Source organism: Artemia franciscana, chromosome 5 (genome assembly GCF_032884065.1).
Source record: "Artemia franciscana chromosome 5, ASM3288406v1, whole genome shotgun sequence".
In the NCBI taxonomy this organism is placed as follows: domain Eukaryota; kingdom Metazoa; phylum Arthropoda; class Branchiopoda; order Anostraca; family Artemiidae; genus Artemia; species Artemia franciscana.
In genome coordinates, this window is record NC_088867.1 from 29,433,264 (window position 1) to 29,452,777 (window position 19,514).

Here is a 19,514-nt window from a genome sequence, read left to right on the forward strand (position 1 = left end):
TTAATACTACTACTAATAATACTATTTTAGGGGACCCTTAATTAAAAACATAGTTCTGATTTGGGGGAATGGGCCTCCCAAAAACAGTTCCGATTTTTTTTTTTTTTTTTTTTTTTTTTTTTTTTTTTTTTTTTTTTTTTTTTTTTTTTTTTTTGAGTGGCTCGAAACTTAGCCATGTCCCTGGATGAGTTCACCCTATTTTAGGCACCCTTGAATATACACGTATATTAATCCAAAAATTAAATAGAATAATGTTTTATTTGGTTGTTACTGTTTTTTCTAAGTAAATGCCTTTAAGGTCAGGTATAAAAAAAGAGTTTGGTTTTGTTGCCAAAAAAAAAGAAGAATAAATCAGCCTTTTGCAGGGTTGCTGCCTTTTTTTTTCATGGAGGTTTCCGAATAACCTGAAATTTTCAAGTGGATCGACAAAAAAAAAGGAATTTTGCCGTAGATCGATAAACTAATTTTTTTCTGAAATGTGTTGTATTCTAAAGATCCACTTACAAGGTCTAAATATCCTGAAAGTTCCATGTCCATCGGAGGAAAACAAGGTTTGGCCTAATTTGGGGTACAACGGATCAAAGAACCCGAATTTTTGTGAATATTTTCTCTTCTTAAATTTGCTTTGTGTGGTGTATATTCCAGTAAGCAGCAAGCAGGTAGAAAAAAAACATAATAGGTTAATTTTGGCCGTCACGAATATGTATGGGCACTCTTTCTGTTTTTGTTCTTTTTTTGAAGTACCTATTTCTGTTCTGTACATGCAAAAAAAAAAACGAAACAGAAAAGAACCAGATGACCTGTTATTTTATTTTCTTGTTCGGTTCTGTTTCTAATTTAATAATAGCTATTTTGTCCGGTTTCTCTTTTTTTCCGACTTGTTTTTCTTCTGTTCCCGATGTTATTTCAGTGATACGAGGTCGAGATATTCCGGAATTTGAGACTTACAAAATAGTGTTTTAAATCGTGAAGAACCGTGGTTAACTTCTTTCATTAATTTGCATAGATACAGTTGCACAAATTCATAAGAATCCTGGGGAGGGAAAAGTACATTTGTTTTATATTTACACCTATAAAAGAGTGGTATATCCATGTTTTCTAGAGGGGGTGGACTCGGCTTTTTCTTCAGGAATGAACCACGAAAACAGTCCAATATAATCAAAAGTATGCCCACTCCTATTCTTACAACAAAGCTTGAAGTGTTAACAATATCAAACATATTTTTCAACTGAATTATATAAGAGTCACTAAGCTGTTTATTTTTTTTTTTTTTTCAGGGGTCATCATATGGAGCCGATGATTCTTGGATGTCCGTTTATGGCTTATTTGAAAAGAAATTAAATTTTCTAGTTCCCGAAAAGATTGGAGGGCAACTAGCCCCCACCCCAGTTTCACGCACAATATTTCCCCATTGTTTACATATAGTATTTGTTATTATAAAATATGCAGATATTTTTCAGCGGGGGATTTTCGTGTCTAGGTTGAGTTTGCATGGGGATACTTTTCTGTGTGGAGAAAAAAATTTTGAGGGATGAACTCTCGAGAAGAACTTTTACACTGGGGGGATATGACAAAATTCCTGCTTGAAATTCTTTTTTATTTGTCTCACTTTCTCGTTGCCTAATCAATTTTGCATATGGAGATGTTCCGAGGGAATTGTCGGGCAGTGGGGGGGGGGGGTTTCAGCGTGTTTGGATTTTCAGGAAATAATTGCCACCGAAAGGTGGATTTCCAGAGTGATCGATAAAACGATTAGAGCTTAAAGTATTTTTCATATGAAAGTATGCCAAGGAGAATTTTTCAGGCTGAATTTTCTGCAAAAAATTTTGCGAGGGGAGTAGGATTTCACGAGGATGGAATTATGCACAAGGAATTTTAAGAGTGGGTGTATTGCATGTGGGAAAAAATTACCACGGAGTAACTTCCAGAGAGGAGAGGATATTTTTTTGGGGCGGGGGGCAGATTTACCCGCATTATTTGAAAAAACGGTCAGAAATTAATTTAAAAAAACAAGTTTGTTTCATTTGAAAGTAAGAAGAAACAATAAAACTCGAACGAACAGAAATTATTCCGTATATAAGAAGTTGCCTCCCCCTCCTCCAGATCTCGCTCCTTTATGCTAAAGTTTGACTATTTGTCCCAATTTCTTAAGAACGACTTCTGAGAAACAAGGGCTTTTTAATTAGAATATGAATCTTTTTTATAAGAAGAACCTTAGCATGAAGAGCAAAGTATTGAAGAGAGGATAATCGCTTCATATACGGAATGATTTCTGTTCATTTGAAGTTTTAATGTTACTCCTTACTTTCAGGTACGTCTTGTTTTGATCTGAATCTATTTTGAGGAGTTATGTGTTCTTATATTTCTTAGCATTGGACGTGATCGTCTCTTACTAGGTAGCTAGTTACCGCTGCAATCCAGATAAAATAAAAATAAAAACTTTTTTTTTTAACTGAAAGTAAAAAGTTAAAAAGTCGGTTATATTAGGCCAGACCTTGGTTTCGCCTGATGGAAATGGAACTTTCAGGATATTTAGACTGGGCGAGTGGATCTTTTGAATACAACACATTTTGGAGAAAAATTTAGTTTATCGACCTATGGCAAAATTCTTTTTCTTTCTTCGTCGATCTGCTTGAAAATTTCAGGTTATTCAGAAGCCTCCATGAAAAAAAGGCAACAAACCTGCGAAGGCTGATAGGTTCTTCTTTTTATGCCACAAAACCGAAGTCTTTCATACCTGACCTAAAAGGCATTTATTTAAAAAAAAAGAATAACAACCAAGTAAAACATCATTTTATTTAATTTGTGGCTTAATACACGTGTATGCACAAGGGTGCCTACAGTATTTGCTTGGGCATTGAAGTCTCCTTGATCGAAGGACTTACGAATATAAATTCTGGGTTTGGAGAGGGGGAGTTTTGGTCTTTTCTGGGTTGTCAAATCAGCTTTTCTTATATTAGGCTCCTTTTGGCCCGAATTTGTGATTCTCTTAGCTAAGCAACAACTTTTGAAAGTTTCAAACCAATTTTCCTTCGTTTTGACCTCAAGAAATTTATTTTCAAGTAAAATAGGGTGAATTCAGCCAGGTACTTGGTTTACCTCTGAAACAAGCGAATTTGCAGAAAGAAAATTCGCTTTTAGCGTTCCTTTTACAAGGATTGAACTTGCTAAAAAAAGAAGAAAAATTATAGTTTTTTCTACGGTGGACAACCAATTTTCAATGTATTTTCAATCCAAAAAACCATATACACCGAACTTCAACAAATTAATTCGGTTGATGGAAGGAGCTGGAATTCTGCTACAAAATGGTAGAAAAAATTCACCTTTCGTTGGTTTTTTCAAAACCGTAGGGGATCGAAAAATATCATACCAACACTTGCTTATGCCACAAGTCTTAAATATTCAAAAAAAGCAATATAATGGGTAGTTGAGATGCTATTTTATTTAAAGAAAAACAAACATAATTTAGGAAGACACAAAATTAAACCTATTTTACGTTTTATCGTTTCACGACGTTCATAAATGGGCTAAACCTGTTTTGTCTCTGATAAACTCGAAACTTAAAGGGCATGTAGACAGAGACGCACAAACCTCAATTAAATTAAAGTGTTTTGATGTTTGGTTATACATATGTAAGTTAAGTAAGCAAGTCTTGTTGAGCTAAGGACCAGGGGCCATGGCAATACCAAACAAAAAGCAAAATTCACTTTTAAATAATTGTCATTACATAAACATAACATGAACATTACATGACACAAACAAAGAGAAACACAAATAGAAAAAATCTACTTCTATGCTTCATTGCCAATCTGAGGAATGATCCTAAATTTTTATTTCTTGCGAAACATTCATCCCTCATCACATTCACCAGCCAACTCTCATCAAGCTCACTCTTTCCATACACTTCACCTCTCAACTCACCCAAGTCTATACGCTCATATATCACATGACCCACACTCATCCATACTTCGACACATTGGACAAAAGTACAGACTATCTTGCCCTCTCTTGCTCCCTATATAGCTCCTTCTTACCCTAAGCAATGAACTATTCCCCTTCAGTTCAATTATATACTTCAATTCCTCTTTTTTAAAATTAAATAAAAAAACTAGTTTTTTTAACTAAAAGTAAGGAGTGACATTAAAACTTAAAACGAACAGAAATTACTCCGTATATAAAATCGGTTGTCCCCTCCGCAATCCCTCGCTCTTTACGCTAAAGTTTTTGATTGTTTTAAAAAGTAAAATTGTGGCAAAGATTCAAACTTTAGCATAAAGAGCGAGGGATTGCGAAGGGGACAACCCATTTCATATACGGAGTAATTTCCGTTCGTTTTAAGTTTTAATGTCGCTCCTTACTTTCAGTTTAAAAAAAAACTAGTTTTTTTTTTTTATTTAATTCCTGAACGTTTTTGAATTAATGCATGTTTGGTTTTGGCTCTCCGTACATAAATTATTAAAATGAAATTTGTATAATAATTCTTTTTTTGGCTAAATGGCTTTCTCTTAGTTTTGATCAGACGATTTTGAGAAATAAGGGGTGGGGAAGGAGGCCTAGTTGCCCTCCAATATTTCGGTTACTTAAAAAGGCAACTAGAACTTTTACTTTTTAACGAATGTTTTTATTAGTAAAAAACATACATAACTTAAGAATTAACTTACGTAACAAACTTTTATATTCTTATATTTTTGATTATATATATGAGGGGGTTTGTCCCCTCGTTAATACCTCGCTCTTCACACTAAATCTTAAGTTTTGTCCCAATTCTTTAAGCATGACCCCTTAATTAGAAAGGCCGTAGAATAAATAGTTGAAATTACTAAAAATACTTTAGCATAAAGAGTGAAGTATTTATCTCCTCCTAAATGCCTCACTCTTTACGCTAAAGTATTTTTAGAACCCCTCATATGCGTAATAATCTCTGTTCGTTTTAAGTTTTAATGCTACTCCTTACTTTCAATTGAAAAAACTTTTTCATGTTTATATTTTCATTGTTTTTTTTTAATAGTGATGCTAGAAAATCCTGTGCCCTTTTCATTGAATTTCTCTTCCCCCAAGAAATATTCGAACAGAAATAAAACGAACAGAAATTACTCCGTATACGAAAGGGGCTTTTCCTCCTCAATGCCCTGCTCTTTATGCTAAAGTTTGACTCTTTCTCTTAACTCTACTTTTTAAAACAGTAAAAAACTTTAGCGTAAAGAGCGGGGCATTGAGGAGGAAAAGCCACTTTCGTATACGGAGTAATTTCTGTTCGTTTTAAGTTTTAATGTCGCTCCTTACTTTCATTTAAAAAACTTTTTTTTGTTTAATTTCTGGACGTTTTTGAATTAATGTATGTTTTGATCTTGGCTCTACGCACATAAATAATTAAAACGAAATTTGCCTATTAATTTTTTTGGCTAAATGGCTTTTTCATAGTTTTAATCGGAAGATTTTGAGAAAAAATGAGCGAGGGCCCTCCAATTTTTTGATTACTTAAAAAGGCATTAACTTTAAATTTTTTATGAACATTTTCATAAGTAAAAAATATACGTAACTTACGAATTAACTTACGTAGCAAACTTCTGTATTCGAATGTTTTTATTGCATATATGAGGGGGCTCACCCCTCGTCGATACCTCGCTCTTTACACTGAATCTTAAATTTTGTCCCAATTCCTTAAGAATGGCCCCTGAATCACAAAGGTCGTAGAGAAAATAGCTGTAATTACTAAAAATACTTTAGCATAAAGAGCGAGGTATTACGAGGAGGTAAACCCCTCATATGCGTTATAATGTCTGTTCGTTTTCAATTTTAATGCTGCTCGTCACTTTCAGTAGAAAAAACTTTTCACATTTATTTTTTCATTATTTTTTTAAATAATGCTAGAAAATCCTGTGCCCCCTCCATTGAAAGTCTCTTCCCCCATGAGAAGTTCCTCCATGGAAAGATCCTCCCACGTAACTCCTCCCCTCCCTCAACTCCCCGCCCAAACCAAAAAAATCCCCCTGAAAACATCTGTACGCTTCCCAGTAACCATTACTATATATAAACACAGGTCAAAGTTTGTATCTCGCAGCACCTCCCACGGGGACTGCGGGGGAGTAAGTCGTCCCCAAAGACATAGTTATTAGGTTTTTCGACTATGGTGAATAAAATGGCTATCTCAGAATTTTGATCCGGTGACTTTGGGGAAAAAATGAGCGTGGGAGAGGGGCCTAGGTGCCCTCCAATTTTTTCGGTCACTTAAAAAGGGCACTAGAACTTTTAATTTCCGTTAGAATGAGCCCTTTCGCGACATTCTAGGACCACTGAGTCGATACGATCACCCCTGGGAAAAAAAAAACACGTATCCGTATTTTGTCTTCTGGCAAAAATGCGAAATTCCACATTTGTATAGATAGGGGCTTGAAACTTCTACAATAGGGTTCTCTGATACGCTGAATCTGATGGTGTGATTTTCTTTAAGATCGTATGACTTTTAGGGGGTGTTTTCCCCCTATTTTCTAAAATAAGGCAAATTTTCTCAGGCTCGTAACTTTTGATGGGTATAAATGATCTTGATGAAATTTATATATTTAAAATCAGCATTAAAATGCGATTCTTTTGATGTAACTATTGGTATCAAAATTCCATTTTTTAGAGTTTCAGTTACTATTGAGCCGGGTCGCTCCTTACTACAGTTTGTTACCACGAACTGTTTGATATCTCTTAGCATCGAAGTTCCGGTTTTTAGAGTTTCGTTTACTATCGAGCCGAGCCTTACTACAGTCGTTACCACGAACTGTTTGATTCATCTTAAGCAAAATCTTTTCCCACCCCCACGTCTCCTCCACGAACGTACGGAGGCGCATGGAATCAGAAAGGCTTTTTTAATGCTGCCGAAGCTGTTTCTCTTGATCTCGTACAATACTACCTATCATATTTGCAACCTCTATATCTGCCACTAATACCTTATTCCACATTTCTCCCACTCCGCCTTCTTGTAAAATCCTCCTTACCTGGTACGGCCCTGACCTTGGAGATTCATCTCTGAAAACTTCTAAATAAGCATATTTAAATAATCGCAATCATGGCACCTTCAGTGTACGCTCCCAAAATCTGTTATTATTCACAAGCCTTCAACTTCAGCCCACAACCTCTAGCGAGGGAATCCCCAGATCCCCTTTAACTACTAAACTATTCATATTTTCTTTTAAAATCTAGCCAACTTTTATAATATCCCAGTTGTATCCTTTCGAACTTTTCACTTTTATGGATTCCCCAATTTTTCGAGACATAATGTATCAATGATATCACCTTATTCCTAAAAATTTCTTTCTGTATCCTAGAATCGCTAATATCCCTTGTCTGACTTGTTAAAATTAAATTTAAGCACATCCTACCCAGTTCCCCACTACTTCCAATATGCTTAATCTATTTAATTTAAAACGTCTCCCTTAAATATGTTTATCCATCCTTAACTTTGAGCTCTCTACCTCCAAAAATATGCCTCTTTTCCTCACTTAATTGACGACGATTCCTAGACATTAAAAACACTGCTTTGCCAACACTCAACTCAAGTTTCTTATTTTATAACAAAAATTCAGTAATAAATGCAAGAACTTCTGTTACTTCTGGCCTGAATCTGCAACTGAAACTATAAACAAAGATTTAAAGGAAACCGGAACCTCCTGGGAGGGTGTAAAGAGGGGGGCTTTAAATAGATTAGGTTGGTGGAGGAGCATAGGTAGCTGTTGTTGGCCTCAGGTGGCTTGGTGTTGCAGTGAGTTATTAGTAGTAGTAGTAGTAGTAGTATTATCTGCAAAAAGGAGCATCAACATTTGGACTCCCTACTCATCCACATGCAACACATGAAATTGAATAACATATTTTGCTTTTGCTGATTAGCTTAAACTTACAGGTCGCGAAAAGACTGAAAGAGGGACATGGGGACCTGAATGAAGACAAAAGTTTTGGAAACAATTTGTTGTTTTAATTCGTGACTAAGCGTTGGGAACTGTCCTGTTTTTTTGGAAGAAACAGAAACTTTTCTGTTTCTCACGGCTCAGAAAAGCCTTTTAAGATTAATTATTTCCTAAGAAAAATTATTTTCCTAAATTATTTCCTAATTCAAAAGAAAAAAACATGGTTTGAGAGTAGTTCGCATGATGGCAGGCGTTCATCCCCCCGGAAATAACCCCCCCCCCTCACTCGGAAAATATCCTCCACCCGGAAATTACATGCTTTGAAAATCGCCCTCCGTGGAAAATATCCCTCAACAGAAAATACCCACGTGGATAATACCCCAACGGTAAAGACCCCCGGAAATTACCCACGCGGACAATCCCCCCCAAGAAAAATACCTTCAGCTGAAAATACTTCTCCGCAAAACAAAAATTAAATAAAACACCTTCTACGGAAATTGAAACCTGGAAAATGACCCCCCCCCCTTGAAAAATTCTACTACCACACGGCTGGTTGGTCTCCAATCTCTTGGACTTCAAAAAATGAACTAAAACTCTCAATTTCTCATCTAATTAGCATACTCTGAAGTTTCTGAGACCTTGAGAGGAAAGTGGGAACGAGGAAGGGGTGGACCCCCCCCCCTGTGCGGAATAAACTGCTCATCTTGGGGTTAACGTTATTCTTTACTTTCATAAACAGCAGAGACTAGAAATATTCCCAGAAATTATAAGGGAGTAGATATGAATTTCACATTTATGATACATTAAAAGTTTCTTTTGTACCCCCCCCCCCAAAAAAAAAAATATTTGCTGGAAAATATCTTTTATAGTCTTTTTTCTGGGAAACTTTCCCACCAAGGAGGGGACTACCGGCATGATTTTAAAATAATCAGAAACTAATCCTTTTCAAATGAAAGTACGCTAAGAAAAATTTTTTATCCGAAATCGTCCGCAAGAAATTTTCTTGGTGGTATTCAGCTAGAATGGAATTTTGCGGGGGAAATTTTCCCGGAGAAGGTATTTTTACGTGAAAAAAACTTTCCACGAAGGAATTTTCTTTGGGAGGAAGGAAAATTCATTCAGGGGTAGTCAGATTTCCCGGTATTATTTAAAAATGACCAGAAATTAAATTTGGAAAAAAAGTTTTTAGAAAAAAAGTTTAGAACATAATGGCCGTTTAATAAGGAAAATAAGCTTTTCTTATAAAATTCGTCTATTATTAAGGAGAGGTCATAGATCTGTGTATAGGGAGGGGGCAAAGATACCCAAAGGAGTGCATTTCAGTGGCTTAATTTACTAAGCTTCACTGAGCCTTCAGATGCAAACTAAAGAATTGTTTGGGACTTGCTGCCTAATTCTTCTTAATTCCCACGTATATTTTCAGTATACACCTTTATACACCAAGTTAGTCAAGGTTACATTTGATGAAATTGTGTACATTATTGTATAATTTCCAATCTTCTGTTATGAAAGAGAGGATGGTGCTTGAAACCACTTCGAAGGAGCCGGATTTTCCGGCATGATCTGATTAATAATCAGAAATTAAAATTTAGAAAAATATTTTTTTCAACTGAAAGTGCAAAACAACATTGAAAAAGACAAATATTAGTCCATATATGAGTGGGGCTGCACTCTCCTAAATCGCTTGCTTGTGAAACTAAAGTCTCTATTGCTTTGACAAAGCTTTTTATACTAATTAAACGGCCCTAATGTCTGTGAAGTCTTCATTAAAGAATCGGGAAAATAGTCAAAGTTTAGTGTAAGAAGAGAGGGGATAAGGAGGGGGAACCCCCTCATATATCAAATTTTTTTATTGAACGTTTTAATGTAGGCCCTTGCTTTTACTTAAAAAAACTTGTTTTTTTCTCTTTAATTGCTTAAAGGATTGCTGTATTGAATATCTACGCATTTGTAGTAGTCTTAATATAAGTGTATGGAAAAATGGTGGACGAGGGGGGATTGTTGCCCTCCACTAACTTCCAACCCATTTAAAGGGTACTACAGCTTTCAATTTGCAATCCAATGAGCCTCCATTGAAGTTTATGCGACCACCCTATCCATAGAAACTTTATGTGTCCCGGACCGTAGCTTGTAACCCTTGCCTTCAGGTTTCTGGGGGAGGATAATCTTCAAAGATATACATTTGAACCATTCAACTACGCTGAACAAACAGAATATCTAAAAATTTTGATTGAATGTACTTGGGAAAATGATGGGCGTAGGGGGAGTAGCTGTCATCTGATCATTTTGACTCTTAAAATGGGCACAACAATTTCTGATTATCAATCTATTGAGCCCCATCCAAGATTTATACAACCATACTTTCTATGAAAAACCTTATATGCCCTTATGGGATAACTTACAACCCTCGCCCTTAGGGCTTTGAGGGAGTGAGTTGTCATCCTTAAAGACATAATTTCAGGACTTTTCACCTACTTTAAACAAAATGACTATCTCAGAATTCTGATTGGACGTGTTCGGGGAAATGATGAGTGGGGTGGCGTGTTGCTCTTCAATCACTTTCGACTATTAAAAAGGGCGCTAGCTCTTTCAGTTTCCAATCGGGTGAGTCCTTTTCGAAGTTTTTTTTATGACAACTCCTTCTATGTGAAGTGCCCTGGTCTAAAAAACATAAAACCCCAAAAACAAATGAATAATACATTGTGCCTACATCGCTCTTTACTTCGGTAGCGCTATTACGCTGCCTTGATTATCGACTTCGTGTACATTTAATGACTATTGAGCAGCCAGGCCCAAAAGAGTGAAAATAGCGCCCTCGTAATACACTTTCTTTAAAGGACTAATATGGCAGATGAAGGCTCGGGGACCTGGAATCTTTCAACAAGATACGCCTTAAAAAAATCTTAACGACATTCACGTAAGGTTTTTTTAAAAAAAAAGAGGCAGAGAAATTGCCTACGGATTGTTCTGGGTACCCGGCTGACTGACCGTATTTCAAACAGTAGGCTGTACGAAAAATGTGGTTCAATCCCGCTTTCTAGGGTTATAATGAAAGAAAGGTTGAGATGGCTAGGCCACGTTCTACGGATGAAGGATGACAGATTACCGAAGATTGTCCTTTTTGGCCAAACGTCTGGGGCTACACGGAAAGCAGGTCGTCCTTGTCTGGGTTGGGAGGATGTCATAAATAAAGATTTAAAGGAAATGGAAACTTCCTGGGAGGGTGTAAAGAGGGAGGCTTTAAATAGATTAGGTTGGAGGAGAAGCGTGCGTAGCTGTGTTGGCCTCAGGCGGCTTGATTTAAAAGGAAAATAAGAGGCTTAATGCCGGTCGGGATTTAAAATAAGAGCTCTGAGTCACGAGATCCTTCTAAATATCAAAATTCATCACGATCCGACCACCCACTTGTAATTTAAAATACCTCATTTTTTCTAATTTTTCCTCTCCCTTCAGCCCCACAGATGGTCAAACCGGGGAAATGACTTTATCAAGTCAATTTTTGTAGCTCCCTGATACGCCTACCAATTTTCATCGTACTAGCACGTCCAGAAGCACCGAGCTCTCCAAAGCACTGAACCCCACCCCCTAACTCCTCCAAAGAGAGCGGATCCAGTACGGTTACGTCAATCATGTATCTACGACATTTGCTTCTTTTACCCACCAAGTTTCATCCCGATCTCTCCACTTTAAGCGTTTTCCAAGATTTCGGGTTTCGCCCTCCAACTCCCCCCAATGTCAAAAGATCTGGTCGGGATTCAAAATAAGAGCTCTGAGACATACGTTCCTTCTAAATATCAAATTTCATTAAGATCTTAAGTTAAAAATACCTCAATTTTTCCAATTTTTCCAAATTAACACCCCCAAGCTCCCTCAAAGAGAATTGATTCGTTATATCAATTACGTGTCTATAACTTGTGTTTATTCTTCCCATTATTTTTCATCCCGATCTCTCCACTCTAAGCGTTTTCCAAGATTTCCAGTTTCCAAGATTTCTGTTTCCCCCGTCCAACCCCCTATGTCCCCAGATCAGATTCGAATTGAAAATGGAGCATCTGAGACATAAGATCCTTCTATATATCAAGTTTCATTAAGATATGATCCCCCATTCGCAAGACACCTCAATTTACACGTTTTCCAAGAATTCCGGTTGCCCCCTCCAACTCCCCCCAATGTCACCGGATCTGGTTGGGAAGGATCAGAGCTCTAAAGCACAAGATCGTTCTAAATATCAACTTTTAATAAGATCTAATCACCCGTTCATAAGTTACAATTACCTCATTTTTTTCTAATTTTTCCGAATTCTTCCTCCTCCCCCCCCTCCCCGACTCCACCAAAGAGAGCAGATCTGGTCCGATTATGTCAGTCACGTATCTTTGACTTCTGCTTATTTTTCCCACAAAGTTTAATCCTGATCTTTCCGCTTTAAGCGTTTTCCGAGATTTCCGGTCCCCCCAACTCCCCCCAAATGACAGTGGATCCGGTCGGGATTTAAAATAAGAGATTTGAGTTACGAGGTCCTTCTAAATATGAAATTTCATTAAGATCCGATCACCCCTTGGTAAGTTAAAAATACCTCAGTTTTTCTAACTTTTCAGAATTACCCACCCCCTCCCCAATCCTCAAAAGAGAGCGGATCCGTTTCAGTTATGTCAATCACGTATCTAGGACTTATTTTTGGTTTTACCACCAAGTCTCATCTCGATCCTTCCACTCTAAGCGTTTTCCAAGATTTTAGGTTCCTCCTCCAACTCTCCCCAACGTCACCAGAACCGGTAGGGATTTAAAATAAGAGCTCTGAAACACGATATCCTTCTAAATGTCAAATTTCATTAAGATCCGATCACCCGTTCGTAAGGTAAAAATACCTCATTTTTTCCAATTTTTCCAATTTAACCTTCCCCCCACTCCCCCCCATATGGTCGAATCAGGGAAACGAAAATTTTCAATTTAATCTGGTCTGGTTCCTGATACGCCTGCCAAATTCCATCGTTCTAGCTTACCTGGAAGCGCCTTAACTAGCAAAACCGGGACAGAAAGACAGACTGACAGACAGACAGACCGACCGACAGAATTTGCGATCGCTATATGTCACGTAGATACCAAGTGCAATAAAAACTATGGAGTCTAATAGAAAAAAAAACAAGAAGATATAATTTTTCTATGAAAAAGACTAAGTTAGTAACAAAAAAATCAGCAATTAATTTAAAAATATTTTCCACAAAACAAGTTTCTAAAAGGAGAGTAATGAGCTCTATTAAGCCAAAAATGAGTCAAGAAGCCATTAAACCATTAAGCCAATAAATAAATTTGGATAATTTTTTAAGCGCTAAACTTCCAGAAATTACGATCAATAATTAAATTAAACCCAAAACGAACCGAAATTCCAAGAAATAATCGACTCAAACTGAAAACGAACAAAAATTAACATGAGTAGGGCTGACGACCCCCACACCTTCTCAAGTCCAGAACATAACTTGCAAAGCCAACTATGATTTCAAGGGAAAGCAAAACCTTGTTTAACAATTTAGTGCCATATGTTTTTCTTAGTTTTAATGATTTTTTGCCTATTTTTTTTTCGTTATTCTTATTTTAATTTGGTATCTGCTACTGCCAAAAATTACAGAAGTTCATATGGAGGTTTTTTAACAAAAATGGATTTTAGGATACTTATTCTTAGGATAACTTTTTAAGATACTTATTGTGTGTAAAATCCTCTTTTTCACTTTGCTTAGCACTTCTCAACGAAACTAAAAAAAAAACTCAACTAAAATTTTCAAACTTGAAAAACCCTGTTTTCTACGGGGGAATATTCTCGGGAGATTATTTCGCGGGGGAGGGGTATTTCCTGGAGGGTTTTTTCTGCAGTGGGGTATAATCCACAGGGGTGTTTTCCGGGGTGGGGGGGTCGCAGGGGGGGGGGTCCGATGGGATATTTTTCCGGGAGGGTAAACGCCTAGAACCAGTTCGCATATTTTGACAGCACTTTTTGTTAGAAAATACTGTTTTAGGTCATCTACTGAATTCATTTATCGAGTCAATTTATTCATTTGGCAAATAAGTAAAATGAAATTTCTCAAATTCTAAATTTCAAAAAAACTTAGACCCTTTGTTGGATAATACTTTCTTTAAGTATTCTCTTTTTTTGAACGGATTTTCAAAGGCCATATCCAGGGGGCTAGGGGAATTGACCCTCCCCCCTGAAATTTGTGTCCGACTCTTAACAACGTAGCAAAAATAAACATAAAGAAAGTTTGAAGAGTTTCTTGAAGTTTTTTGTACACCACCCTCCCCCCCCCCCGAAAAAATTCTTTTGTGCCCCTCTCCTTCGATAAAAATCCTGGATATGGCCCTGAATGTAAACATAAGTACAATTGCATTTTTTGATAACTTATTTCGGACATTTCGGTCGCTTTCCGGCAGAAAATACTTTTTCCAATCCACACACTTGCTCTATTATAGGCTAAATGGAAAAACCAGAGACTCCATCAAGTTGACTTGAAAAGACACTAGCCCTTTCAATTTCCGATCGAATGAGCCTTTTTCGAAGTTTATACGACAACAAATGGCCATCTCAAATTTTACATCAAATGAATTTCGGGAAAACATGAGGTGTGGGGAGGACGGTTTCCGCTCTCCCATCACTCTCAATCTCAAAAAGGGCACTAAAACTTCAGATTAGCAATCCAATAAGCCCCCTTCAAAAGTTTATACGATCACCCTTTCTGTATAAACCTTATATGCCCCCAGGGAATAAATTACAACTCTTACCCTGAGGGCTATAGTGGGGTTGTCATCCTCAAATACGTAGTTTCCGGACCTTTGAACTCTATTGAACAAAATAGGTATCTCCAAATTTTGATTGAATATGTTTGGGGAACTGGTGGGCGTGGGAGGGGGTTTTAGTTGCCCTCCAATCACTATTGACTATTTAAAAGGCACTAGCCCTTTAATTTTCCAATCAAACGAGCCCATTCCGAAGTTTGTATGACATCTCTTTCGATACGAAGCGGCCCGGTCTAAAACGAAAAAAAAAAAAAAACAATACATTGTGCCCACATCGCTCTTTATCTAGGCAGCGCTATTGCACATCCTATGATTGCAAAATATCTTTTTAGTAATCTTTATCTCTCCTTGTGTTGAATTACAAACAGGAAAAAACTCTCTTACTAATGAAACTAAGAAAAAGCCGTAGGTTTTTTCCTGTTTGTAATTTTAAAGTAAGGAGAGATAATGATTACTATAAGATATCATGTAATCATAGGATAAAACTTCCAGCACAATTCCATTCTTGCTAAAAACTCTACCCGGAAAATCTTTTGCGGACGATCTTGGGTAAAAAATTTAGCGTACTTTCATTTGAAAAGGACTAATTTCTGATTGTTTTTAGTTCATGCCGGTAGACCCCTCCCCCTCTTTAGTGGTAAAGTTTCCCAGCAAAAGGTATTTTTCAGCAAAAGTGTTTTTTCTTTCAGGGAGGGGTACAAAAGAAGCTTTAGAAACGTATCATAAATGTGAAATTGATGTCTACTCCCTTGTAATTCCCGGAATATTTCTGGTCTCCGCTGTTTATGAAAGTAAAGAATAACACTAAACCCCAAATGAGCAGTACTTATTCCGTACAGGAGGGGGTACACCCCTTCCTCATCCCCACCTCCCTCTCAAGGTCAGAGAAACTTCAGTGTATGCTCATTATATCAGAAATTGAGAGCTCTAGTCCATTTTTTGAAGTCCGAAGGGATTGGAGACCAACCAGCCGTGTGGCAGTAGAATTTTCCGGAGGGGGTATTTTCCAGGGGTCATTTTCCGCGGGAGGTTTTTCTGGAAGATAATCTTTGTGGGGAAGTATTTTAAGCGGGGGGTATTTTCCGTGGGGGGTATTGTCCACGGGAATAATTTCTGCGGATATTTATTGTGGGGGGGGGGGTATTTTCCGGTGGGTATATTTTCCGCGGGGGGTATTTTCCACGGAGGGCTATTTTTCACGGAGGGCTAAATTTGGGAGGGTATTTCCAGGAGGGGGTATTTTCTGTGCGGGGGTGGGGACATTATCATGGGGATAAACGCCGGCCATCATGCGAACTAACCTCAAACCATTTATTTTCTTTGAATCGTCTCTCACACACATTTGCTAGGAAATAATTAATCTTAAAAGAATGTTTTAAGCCGCGAGACAACAAAAGAATTTGTATTAGGCAATAAGAAATGTTTTTTCCCGAGCATTTTTCTTTTTTTGCACTTTTGTCTAAGATGGCTTGCGAAAATTAGGACGGGGGTAGGGGCAAAGCATGGTCTGGAGGGGGGAGGCTGCACCCTCCAAGCTCTTCTTAATTTATAATATGGCTGTCTGATTTGGAGCAGCAATTTTTACAGTAATTTCAAAAGACTCAAGATTCTTCATAACAATACCGTGAGGATCATACGAATGTATGTCAAGGATACAAATGACACAAGTGCTTGTTCTAAATTTTTAAATTTGTTTATTGTGGGTCAACTGCGGGATTATCGAGCAGTAGTTTTCATTTTCCAGTGTGAGCATAATATACTCCCAGGTTTTTTTCGTGACAGTTAACGAACAAACAGTGATATTCATAAATAAGATGTGGGGAATAGTGATAAATTGGCGATTGAGCTTAAGAGTAGCACAAGATCAGGATTTCGATTGCAGTTTCTTGCAACTACAGTCTGGAATTCTCTACCAGTGAGCATCAGGACGGCTGAGCATCTTCTAGAGTTTAAGAGAAAGTTAAAAGATTATCTAATAAAGAATAGTTGAATTTGTATTTATTTTTGAGGAGATAGGAAGATTTCTGATTTCTGAGGAGATATTTTTGAGTAGGGTTTTTGGGAAGTTTATATATAAATATATATATATATATATATATATATATATATATATATATATATATATATATATATATATATATATATATATATATATATATATATATATATATATATATATATATATATATATATATATATATATATTGAGGGGATATTGTCATTAAAGAGATTGATCGTTTTTTAAACTTTTTTTGTTGTATGTTTTTTTCTTTTTTTTTGTTAGTCATTTATTATGTTATTTTTTTGGTGTGTTTAGAAAATGGTTAACTTTTACTACTGCACGCCAACAAAAATGTATGGTTTTCCATTATTGCAGTAGATATATAAAGTGAAGAGTCATAATTGTGTTTATTAATAAAGTATTGTATCGTATCGTAATTATTTTGACGCGATTGCATAAATTGATGATGAAAATTATTTATAATCGAAATGTGTCAAATAACTAGCACACCTTTTCAAGAATTTGGTCGAGATGCTGTATGGACTTAATAGCCTATTTTTTAGAAAAAGAAACAGAAAACTGCCAAATATCGCTTTAAGGCACCTTAGCGTACCTACTGAGTGTGCCGAATGAACCGGCAATTTTGCTCACCAATTATTTCACTCGAAAGCGGTTTGCCCGGACAATGTTCAAAACGCTAGAAACACGCATGCTTTTAACTAATAAAGTTTAAGACTTGAACAAATGATGATACTGTTATTTCTGTCATAATAAACCAAAACTAACCACCTACACTTCTCTTTCTTTAAGTTTAAGTGTTAAGAAAAAACAGTTGTTTAAACAGCTGTTTTTTGAACGAATGCAGCTGTTTTCTGCTTTTACCAAAAACAAACAGAACAGAAACAGAAACAGGTCTTCTGTTTTTGATGAAGCGTGAAACACAGCGTGTTTTAGTTCTATTTCATTCAAGCCCTGTTTATTTTGTTTAATTTTTTCTGTATCTTCCAAAAAACAGAACAGTTCCCAATCCTTAGTCACGAATCAAAACAACAAATTGTTCCCAAAAGTTTTGTCTTAATTGAGGTCCCCATGTCCCTCTTTTAGTCTTTTTGCGACCTGTAAGCTTAAGCTAATTAGCCAAAGCAAAATATGTTATTCAATTTCATGTATTGCCCCCTTTCATACACGGAGTAATTTCTGTTCGTTTTAAGTTTTAATGTCGCTTCTTACTTTCAGTTAAAAAACTTAATGTTTTTTTTATTTAATTTCTGAACGTTTTTGAATTAAAGCATGTTTCATTTTGGCTCTCCGCAAATGAATAATTAAAACGAAATTTGCGTATTATTTTTTTTTTTGCTAAATGGCTTTCTCTTAGATTTGATCAGACGATTTTGAGAAAAAGGGTGGAGGAGGAGGCCTAGTTGCCCTCCAATTTTCCCTTTACTTAAAAGGGCAAATAGAATTTTAAATTTTTAACGAACGTTTTTATTAGTAAAAAATATACGTAACTTACAAATTAACTTACGTAACGAACTTCTATATTCGCATATTTTATTATGTATATGAAGGGGTTTGCCCCCTTGTTAGTACCTCGCTCTTTACACTAAATCTTTAATTTTGTCCCAATTCTTTAAGATTTACCCTTCAATCAAAAAGGCTGTAGAATAAATAGTTGAAATTACTAAAAACACTTTAGAGTAAAGAGCGAGGCATTAGGAGGAGGTGAACCCCCCATATGCGTAATAATATCTGTTGGTTTTAATGGTCCTTACTTTCAGTGGAAAAAACTTTTTCATATTTATTTTTTCATTATTTTTTTAAAAATAGCGCTAGAAAATCCTGCGCTCCCTTGATGGAATTTTTCTTCTCCCGTGAAATCCTCGAAGGGAAGATCCTCCTACGTAGCCCTCTCACCTAAACCCCTCCCCCTTCCCAACCAAAAAATCCCCCTGAAAAGGTCTGTACACTTCCAAATAACCATTACTGTTTGTAAACGCTGGTCAAAGTTTTTAGCTTGCTTCCCCTCCCCCGGGGACTCTGAGGGAGCGAGTCAGCCCCAAAAACATAGTTATTATGTTTTTCGACTATGCTGAACAAAAAGGCTATCTCAAAATTTTGATCCGTTGACTTTGGGAAAAAATGAGCGTGGGAGGGGGCCTAGGTGCCCTCCAGTTTTTTTTTGTCACTGAAAAAGGGCACTAGAACTTTTAACTTCCGTTAGAATGAGCGCTCCTGCGACATTGTAGGACCACTTGGTCGATGCGATCAGCCCTGGGAAAAAAACAAACAAACAAGTAAACACGCACCCGTGATTGGTCTTCTGGCAAACAAGACTAAGTTCCACATTTTGTAGATAGGATCTTGAAGCTTTTACATTATGGTTTTCTGATACGCTGAATGCGATGGTGTGATTTTTGTTAAGATCCTATATAACTTTTAAGGGGTGTATCCCCCTATTTTCAAAAAAAGGCAAATTTTCTCAGGCTCCTACCTTTTGATGAGTAAGACTAAATTTAACGAAACTTGTATATTTAAAATTAGCTTAAAAATTTCATTCTTTTGATGTATCTATTAGTATCAAAATTCCATTTTTTAGAGTTTCGTTTACTATTGAGCCGGGTCGCTCCTTACTACAGTTCGTTACCACGAACTGTTTGATGATACAGTTTTAGTTGCAGATTCAGGCCAGAAGTAACAGAAGTTCTTGCATTTATTACCGGATTTTTGTTATAAAATAAAAACTTGAGTTGAATGTTAGCAAAACAGTGTTTTAATGTTTAGGAATGATCGTCAATTAATTGAGGAAAATAAGTATATTTTTGGAGATTGAGGGCTCAAAG

At 36.5% G+C, this 19,514-nt stretch overlaps 1 protein-coding gene across 3 annotated transcripts in view; it reads right to left on the bottom strand.

Moving 5' to 3' along the window:
* Positions 1–19,514, bottom strand: part of LOC136027231 (PDF receptor-like) — a 214,135-nt gene that overhangs the window by 172,740 nt on the left and 21,881 nt on the right. The gene's annotated exons all lie outside the window — the stretch shown is intronic.